At 44.2% G+C, this 7,500-nt stretch overlaps 1 protein-coding gene across 1 annotated transcript in view; it reads left to right on the top strand.

Moving 5' to 3' along the window:
- Nucleotides 1–7,500, top strand: part of LOC139391728 (voltage-gated delayed rectifier potassium channel KCNH8-like) — a 118,530-nt gene that overhangs the window by 1,062 nt on the left and 109,968 nt on the right. The gene's annotated exons all lie outside the window — the stretch shown is intronic.

Below are 7,500 nucleotides of genomic sequence, written 5' to 3' on the forward strand. Positions count from 1 at the left end.
TAAATAAATATGATGGTCAACGGGCGTTGCACTATTGACAGCAAAGTTCAGCACCACGGACAGCGATTCACCCTCACGACGGATTCCGCTTTGACGCGAGGCCACTCAAGCTCTACTAAACAACAATCATATCAGGCTACACCATGTCTAAACCTCGAGAATAGTCTACTCTGTAAGTAAGTTTACAAATATCCTTGTGCCACTATTACACATTTTACCCATAGTTCCTAGTCCTTACATGAAAGCAGTTTGAAAGTTTTTTCAGATGACATTTTCAAGACAAACACATTAAGTGAAATTAACATTTATTATTTCCGCTCTCTGACCACCAAGTCTCGCGGTGAGAACAATATTCCCCGCGCGGCACTGACAGTAGCAGTTGCATCTATCAAAATTAATTGGTCGGTGGCACCATTACAGCAGGTGGGTCCGCTTCCCAAGGCAGAGGCACACGCGGGCGTCTTTAAAACGACTGCTTTTTCTCTTTATTTCCGCCTGAATCCTGACAAAACATCAACTTCCAGTCTGGGCATTTTAGAAATTTGAAGTGCATTTTAATGTTGCTCGTTCTACTACATTTACTCCAACATTAAGCCACTTTGTGCTGCATCTGGACCAGAATAAGCCTGTTTCTCCTCTCTTGCTAACTCCTTGTGGAATTGTCATGCCATTTCATATTCACAGGTCTGGGATCATATTCACCTTGACAATGCTGATGGAGTAAGCAGGGGCACAAACAGGTCTGGGATCATATTCACCTTGACAATGCTGATGGAGTAAGCAGGGGCACAAACAGGTCTGGGACCAGGCTAGGCCAGAAATACCGCAGAGAACGGCTTCTGAATCTTTAACTGGTCACAGAAAGGAGATAGTGGTTAGAGTGTTGGACTAGTAACTGGAAGGTTGCAAGTTCAAACCCCCGAGCTGACAAGGTACAAATCTGTCGTTCTGTCCTGAACAGGCAGTTAACCCACTGTCCCACTGTTCTTCACTGACTTGCCTGGTTAAATAAATAAAAAAATACTAACTTGCAGGTTTAGGCCTACGTTGTTGGCACATGTATTATTATTTAATTTGTCTCAGCATTGCTCATTTCACATCATTCTTGGGCAACAAGTCACTGTAACAATAACACTCATTCTTAACTGATTTACAATATTCTTCAGTGGTGGCTCCCACTTTGGCTTACTGTAATCTGTGGAAACCAGACAGGCCTATATAGGTAGCATGGATGGAACATCCTGTATCCCACTGCTCTAATTGGCTATGACTGCTATGACGTCACCACGGACTAACACTAGTCCATACTGCTTTATTCCAGAGCTCATAAACAAATAGCTGTAAGATTGAGTGTCCCACCATGTTGTTTCAGAGGGACAGCAGGTCTATGTCTATTTCTCAGAATCACACCCTGTTCCCTTTGTGGTGGACTACTTTTCAACAAGTAGTGCACTATAGGGAACAGTGTGCCACCTGGGACACAAACTATCCTATCTTAAAGGTCTTGCGATGGAATTGAGGCTTAACCAGCTACACTACAGCCCCCCAATGAAAACACCACTGTCCTTGAGCTGCAACAACCTGGAATTAACGGGGGTTGGAACTGGACAGGGAAACCAAATGGAAGCAGTGGAGCCTGAGCAGACAAATTGGGTCTGGTGGCTGGTGCCCTGGTCTGACCAGATGGCCAGAGGGGAAAACTTAAAACTGGCCTGGTTCAGGGGCTGATGGCGATGGGCCCTCTGCTCTGACGGCATAGTACTGTGGCCCCAGATGAACAGGAAGAGGGAAGAGCTGTCAACTGGCTGACAACATTGTTTGGATTGTCCCCTATAGAGATTCCTTCACTGAAAATAACGACACGTGGCAGGACCAGTGTCTCCTACTAAGTCTCTCTCTGTGTGTGTGTGTGTGTGTGTGTGTGTGTGTGTGTGTGTGTGTCTGTCTGTGTGTGTGTCTGTGTGTGTGTGTGTCTGTGTGTCTGTGTATGTGTGTCTGTGTATGTGTGTCTGTCTGTGTGTGTGTGTGTGTCTGTGTGTGTGTGTCTGTGTGTGTGTGTCTGTGTGTCTGTGTATGTGTGTCTGTGTGTGTGTGTGTGTGTGTGCGTCTGTGTCTGTGTCTGTGTCTGTGAGTATGTGTGTCTGTGTGTGTGTCTTTGTGTGTCTGTGTGTCTGTGTGTTTGTGTGTTTGTATGTGTGTGTGTGTGTGCGTCTGTGGGTATGTGTGTCTGTGTGTGTGCGTGCATGCATGTGTGCAGGTGTCAAAATGTGAACCAGGGTGATGTTGAAAAGGCCATTTCACGAATAGATCCCTCTCCTGTGTACTAGTGCATGTCCTGCTGGTACACCATAAAAAATATCACCTATCATGTGACATCATCAGAAATCCATGTTTTGAATATGTTCTGTAATACCAGTTACAAGTCATTACTCACTTTTACAATGTAGAATACACTGACTCACATTCAGGCATATAGCTTACACATTGGAGAGACAGCACAACAGGCCCACACAATGTGTACTGTACAGTATTACTCTAACTTTACATGTCACCTCAATGGTTGGTGGTCCTGTATGTCTCCTTGGGTAGAGCATGGTGCCTCCACCGCCAGTATAGAGGGGTTGATTCCTGAGGCCATATGTTTAATGTCTGCACTCATGATGAAAGCGCCTGCTAAATGGTATATATATTATATTATTATATATTAGTTGGTAGCATTGGAAATAGTTCATTGCCTTATTTGCTTTCCCAAACTCCCAGTGGAATGCTCTACAATATTTCCCATAGTACCCCTCTGTCACGACCATTCTGCAAATTCCTGTTTTCCCCCTCAGCGCCACGAGCACCTTCACCACCAGCCAGGTAATTACATTTACGTACTGACACACTTTTTCTGAGAGAGGTGTGTGTGTATGTGTGTCGGCTGTGGTACGGCTGCAGAGCCTGTGTGTGTCTGTACCTCTATGTGTATGATCATTTTTGTGTGTGTGTCTGTCTATGTCTATGTGTGTGTGTCTATGTGGGTGTGTTTGTGTTTATGATCATTTGTGTGTGTGTGTGTCTGTCTGTGTCTATGTGTGTGTGTGTCTGTTTGTGTTTATGTGTGTGTGTCTATGTGGGTGTGTCTGTGTGTGTGTGTCTATGTGTATAATAATTTGTGTGTGTGTGTCTGTCTGTGTCTATGTGTGTGTGTGTGTCTGTTTGTGTTTATGTGTGTGTGTTTATGTGTGTGTGTCTATGTGGGTGTGTCTGTGTGTATGATCATTTGTGTGTGTGTGTCTGTCTGTGTCTTTGTGTGTGTGAGTCTGTTTTTGTTTATGTGTGTGTGTCTATGTGGGTGTGTCTGTGTGTGTGTGTGTGTGTGTGTCTATGTGTGTGTATGTCTATTTGTGTGTATATGTGTATGTGTGTATTTCTATGTGTGTATGTGTATGTCTATGTGTGTATGTGTGTGTGTCTGTGTGTGTGCGTGTGTGTGTTACGAGAGGAGAGCAGACGAGTCCCATCCGGTGATTAACTTTTCTTTAAAGAAGCGTCTATAATTGAGCCGTTGAAAGTTTTCGCCGAGGGATTGCGATGATTAGAGTTGGATGTTAATGAGTGTTTAAAGCTGGCTCAGGTCTGGCTCAGGTCTGGCTCAGGTCTCAGCCACAATAGAGGGAACTGTTACGTAAATAGAGATCACAGTGGTTCACCTCTCTGTGAAGGGGCACAGTGATTCACCTCTATGTGAAGCAGAACAGGTGTTCACATCTCTGTGAAAGGGAACAGAGGTTCACCTCTTTGTGAAGAGAAACAGTGGTTCGCCTCTCTGTGAAGAGAACCAGTGGTTCACCTCTTTGTGAAGAGAAACAGTGGTTCACCTCTCTGTGAAGAGAAACAGTGGTTCACCTCTCTGAAGAGAAACAGTGGTTCACCTCTCTGAAGAGAAACAGTCGTTCACCTCTCTGAAGAAAAACAGTGGTTCACCTCTCTGAAGAGAAACAGTGGTTCACCTCTCTGTGAAGAGAAACAGTGGTTCACCTCTCTGCGAAGAGAAACAGTGGTTCACCTCTTTGTGAAGGGGAACAGTGGTTCACCTCTCTGTGAAGAGAAACAGTGGTTTCACCTCTCTGTGAAGAGAAACAGTGGTTCACCTCTCTGTGAAGAGAAACAGTGGTTCACCTCTCTGTGAAGAGAAACAGTGGTTCACCTCTTTGTGAAGAGAAACAGTGGTTCACCTCTTTGTGAAGGGGAACAGTGGTTCACCTCTCTGTGAAGAGAAACAGTGGTTCACCTCTCTGAAGAGAAACAGTGGCTCACCTCTCTGAAGAGAAACAGTGGTTCACCTCTCTGTGAAGAGAAACAGTGGTTCATCTCTCTGTGAAGGGGAACAGTGGTTCATCTCTCTGTGAAAGGGAACAGTGGTTGAGTTCTCTGTGAAGGGGAAGAGTGGTTCACTTCTCTGTGAAGAGGAATGTGGTTGAGCTCTCTGTGAAGGGAAACAGTGATTCACCTCTTTGTGAAGTGGAACAGTGGTTCACCTTTCTGTGAAGAGGAATGTGGTTGAGCTCTCTGTGAAGGGAAAACAGTGATTTAGCTCTCTCTGAAAACAACCTTTAAAACAATCTTCTCAGGGGTATTCTCCAACTTAATGTGATTAGCTGGACCCAAGTTGCACCTTGAAAAACTATAGATTAACTTGGTTAACTTGGTTAACACATGGTTATGTCACATAATGACATGTTTAATCCTTGATTTATATGAAAGAGACCTAGAATGGTGACGACGCAGGGGACTGTGCAGTAGCCATAAGATACTGTTAAAGGGACATTCAGCAGCTGCTACATCATTTTTTAAAACTAATTCATTATATATACCCATTGATTTTGGAAGAATATACTGTAATTTATAAATCCCTCATGAGCTTAGTTCAACTGTCGTACCCTATCAAAACCAACAATATTAGCTTGTTTTACTAAACAAAGAAAATGTAAACATACATTCTAACTATCATTTTGATATCCTGGATGGTCAATCCTTGCATCCATAGCTCTGTCTATGAATTTGAGCCCCATCCCTCAGCTTTTTTGCTGAACCAGGGGTGGGGAGGCTGCATTGTCATTGTTTCTACTGCTGAATGATGCTTTAAGGAGACTAAATATGATGTCAGCACACAGCCATTGGCCTCACTCTAAGGTCACAACGCAGTATAGCAACCAAAACATTTAGTCGGGGAGACTCCTCTGTTTCTTCTAGAAAACGTCAGCAGTTCCATAGAAATGTGGTTCTTCCTGGAGTTCCGAAGTCCTGTCTGTCGTCGTTGACATTCCACCTTGGTAACGGACTGTTGAAAATGATCACCTAGCAGTGTTTCACTTACGCAAGTCTGGGCTGAGACCCAGTTTTTAAATTGAATTAATTGTTTGAGAAAGAGAGAGAAATGAGGGAGATTGAGAAAGAGAGAGAGACAAATAGAGAATGGAGAAAGAGAGGGAGAGAATGGATTTGAAAGAGGGAGAAGGGATTTGATAGGTGGTGAGAGAGGGAAGTACTGTAGAGGCAGAGAGGAAGTGAGAGGGGAGAGAAGGTAATCGAGGAATGAGAGAGCGAGGGTGTGTATGTGTGAGAGAGAGAGAGACAGAGAGAGAGAGAGAGAGAGAGAGAGAGAGAGAGAGAGAGAGAGAGAGAGAGAGAGAGTGAGAGTGTATATGTTAGAGAGAGAGAGAGAGAGAGAGAGAGAGAGAGAGAGAGAGAGAGAGAGAGAGTGTGTATATGTTAGAGAGAGAGAGAGAGATAGAGCGAGAGTGTGTATGTTAGAGAGAGAGAGAGAGAGAGAGAGAGAGATAGAGCGAGTGTGTATGTTAGAGAGAGAGAGATAGAGCGGGTGTGTATGTTAGAGAGAGAGAAAGATAGAGTGAGTGTGTATGTTAGAGAGAGAGAGAGAGAGATAGAGAGAGAGAGTGTGTATATGTTAGAGAGAGAGAGAGAGATAGAGCGAGAGTGTGTATGTTAGAGAGAGAGAGAGAGAGAGAGAGAGAGAGATAGAGCGAGTGTGTATGTTAGAGAGAGAGAGATAGAGCGGGTGTGTATGTTAGAGAGAGAGAAAGATAGAGTGAGTGTGTATGTTAGAGAGAGAGAGAGAGAGAGATAGAGCGAGTGTGTATGTTAGAGAGAGAGAGAGAGTGTGTATGTTAGAGAGAGAGAGAGAGATAGAGCGAGAGTGTATGTTAGAGAGAGAGAGATAGAGCGAGTGTGTATGTTAGAGAGAGAGAGAGTGTGTATGTTAGAGAGAGAGAGAGAGATAGAGCGAGAGTGTATGTTAGAGAGAGAGAGAGAGAGAGAGAGAGATAGAGAGAGAGATAGAGCGAGTGTGTATGTTAGAGAGAGAGAGAGAGAGAGAGTGTGTGTGTATGTTAGAGAGAGAGAGAGAGATAGAGTGAGTGTGTATGTTAGAGAGAGAGAGAGAGAGAGAGAGTGTGTGTATGTTAGAGAGAGATAGATAGATAGAGCGAGTGTGTATGTTAGAGAGAGAGAGAGAGCGATAGAGCGAGAGTGTGTATGTTAGAGAGAGAGAGAGAGAGAGCGAGAGTGTATGTTAGAGAGAGAGAGAGAGATAGAGCGAGTGTGTATGTTAGAGAGAGAGAGAGAGAGAGAGAGAGAGAGAGAGATAGATAGAGCGATTGTGTATGTTAGAGAGAGAGAGAGAGATAGAGCGAGTGTGTATGTTAGAGAGAGAGAGATAGAGCGAGTGTGTATGTTAGAGAGAGAGAGAGATAGAGCGAGTGTGTATGTTAGAGAGAGAGAGAGATAGAGCGAGTGTGTATGTTAGAGAGAGAGAGAGAGAGAGAGAGAGAGATAGAGAGAGAGATAGAGCGAGTGTGTATGTTAGAGAGAGAGAGAGAGAGAGAGAGAGAGCGAGAGTGTGTATGTTAGAGAGAGAGAGAGATAGAGCGAGTGTGTATGTTAGAGAGAGAGAGAGAGAGAGAGAGAGAGTGTGTGTATGTTAGAGAGAGAGAGAGAGATAGAGCGAGAGTGTATGTTAGAGAGAAAGAGAGAGATAGAGTGAGTGTGTATGTTAGAGAGAGAGAGAGAGAGAGAGAGAGAGAGAGAGAGAGAGAGAGAGAGAGAGAGATAGATAGAGCGAGTGTGTATGTTAGAGAGAGAGAGCGATAGAGCGAGAGTGTGTATGTTAGAGAGAGAGAGAGAGAGAGAGCGAGAGTGTATGTTAGAGAGAGAGAGAGAGAGATAGAGCGAGTGTGTATGTTAGAGAGAGAGAGAGAGAGAGAGAGAGAGAGAGATAGATAGAGCGATTGTGTATGTTAGAGAGAGAGAGAGAGATAGAGCGAGTGTGTATGTTAGAGAGAGAGAGATAGAGCGAGTGTGTATGTTAGAGAGAGAGAGAGATAGAGCGAGTGTGTATGTTAGAGAGAGAGAGAGATAGAGCGAGTGTGTATGTTAGAGAGAGAGAGAGTGTGTATGTTAGAGAGAGAGAGAGAGATAGAGCGAGTGTGTATGTTA

The sequence above is a fragment of the Oncorhynchus clarkii genome, chromosome 32 (genome assembly GCF_045791955.1).
Source record: "Oncorhynchus clarkii lewisi isolate Uvic-CL-2024 chromosome 32, UVic_Ocla_1.0, whole genome shotgun sequence".
Taxonomy (NCBI): Eukaryota; Metazoa; Chordata; class Actinopteri; order Salmoniformes; family Salmonidae; genus Oncorhynchus; species Oncorhynchus clarkii.